The sequence below is a fragment of the Papilio xuthus genome, unplaced genomic scaffold (genome assembly GCF_000836235.2).
Source record: "Papilio xuthus unplaced genomic scaffold, Pxut_1.1 DF826933.1, whole genome shotgun sequence".
Classification (NCBI taxonomy): Eukaryota; Metazoa; Arthropoda; class Insecta; order Lepidoptera; family Papilionidae; genus Papilio; species Papilio xuthus.
Window position 1 is genome coordinate 1,998 of NW_013531716.1, and position 2,017 is coordinate 4,014.

A 2,017-nucleotide genomic window follows, 5' to 3' on the forward strand; every position below is an offset into this window, starting at 1 on the left:
GGCACGTAGCCGGTGAATTCCGGCCCCAAACTCGCCAGGGGTGACTGGCGGAATGACCTCCTCCCCAACGGAGCCAGGATTTTCATTCCTGCTGTTCGGAATCCTGTACGGCGGTATGTGTGCCACTCCGCTGGGAAAGAGGGATGTCACCACTTCCTGCACCAGTTGGGGCCGGAGACTTTGCGTCAGAGGTGATGTCCGCGACCGGAGTTTCCCTCGGACCATGAGGTAGGGGCGACCCCAGGGATCTAAGTTTAGGGTCTCCACCATTTCCTCCCGCGCCCTATCTTTGGCATCTCGTATAGCTCGACTGAGCTCGTGTCTTGCAGCCTTGTACGCGTTCAGCAGGCTTGCCTCGGCGATTGCGTTCCTTTGTCGTTTTCGGCGTTGTCGTTGGTACTGGCGTCTGGCAGATACGCACGCAACGCGTAATGCTGCTATATCTGCAGACCACCAGTACACATGTCTCTTCGTTGGTGGGGGGCCTTGCCGCGGCATCGAGACATCGCATACGCGAGTCATCGACGCACGCAGCTCGGCAGCCCTTTCGTCGATGTCGGGTGAGCTAACCGCAGGCGACCATGTTTCAACCTGGGCAGCTTCTGTGTGTAAGTCCGGGTTGAGCCGCTTCACCACCCACCGTGGGGTGTCCCGGTGAAGCGACTCCGGTCCCTGATGAGCTGGGACCGTTGATGTCGTCGATATTGCGAAACGGATGTATCGGTGGTCGGATAGTGTCTCCACACCTTCCACTACCTCCCAACCGTACACCCGTCTCGCAGTCGCAGGGCAGGCGAACGATATGTCCACGATGGAACAGCCCTGCGGCCGAACGCAGGTGGGTCTCGCTCCCCTATTTAGGAGACAGAGTCCCATGGTTAACGCCCACTCCTCTAGCACTGCACCCCGAGCGTTCGTAGTTGTTTCTCCCCACGCAGAGTTTTTGGCGTTAAAATCCCCCATTACCAGCACAGGATGGGGGTAGTTCCTGCCAACGAGGATTCCGACGCGGTCGAGAAGACCCTCGAACTCTGCGAGGGTCTTGCTGGGGGCGCAGTACACTCCGATAACCATGGTTCCTCCTACAGTGGCTCCAACGTACCAGCGGCCCTTCTGGACCCCTTCGATGGATGGGGATCCCGTGGACCGGGGCACGACGAGCGCTACAAGATTTTCCTCATCCCCCACCCAATCGTCCCTGTTGGGGACGAAGTAGGGTTCGGACACCACAGCTACCTGCGTCGACCACTCAGCCATGCTCTGAAGGAGCAGGTCTTGAGCCCGAGCGCAGTGATTAACATTGGCTTGAAGTAGACGTAGAGCCATTTCTGATGTTATTGATGTTAACCTCATCCGTCTCCATTGAAACTTCAGCTGGCGCCTGTTGTGCTGGTTGTGGCGCAGCTGTTCTCTTCCCTCTGGTGATCTTGGGGGCTGGAGCTAAACATCCTCTACCACCCAGCTTGTGATCCGCCGGTTTTTGGGCCGCCGCGCAGATGGTGCAATGCGGTTTGGCCAAGCAGCCTTTGAACTTGTGGCCCTCTACCCCACAGCGGAAGCACAATTTGCTCCTGTCCACCTCAGCGTTGCATTGCGCTCTAACGTGCCCCTTTTGGAGGCATCGATAGCAGCGCAATGGTCGGGGCTCCATCAGCATGACGCTGGTCGACACCCACGATATTGTCAGCCGTTGCGCTGCAGCCACTCGTCTTGCAACTGGTACTGTGCATTCTACCCATGCATGTCCAACACCAAATCTGTCCCTAACAACACCACTGCTCTTGAGGCTGTCTTTTGAGCAGCCTCCTGCTTCAGCGACCGCAGCCAGAACTTCATCGATGGTTGATGAGTCGTCCAATCCAGAAATTTTAATCTCCGTCGTTTTCGTTGGCCTGGAGATGCGGACCAAGTCTCCGCTGAAAACTTGCATCAGCCTCTCTGCTAAGGCGTCGGCTTGTGTGCCGTTGTCCGTTCCCAGGACCTCGAATCTTCGTGCTCCTGTGGCACACACCCGGAA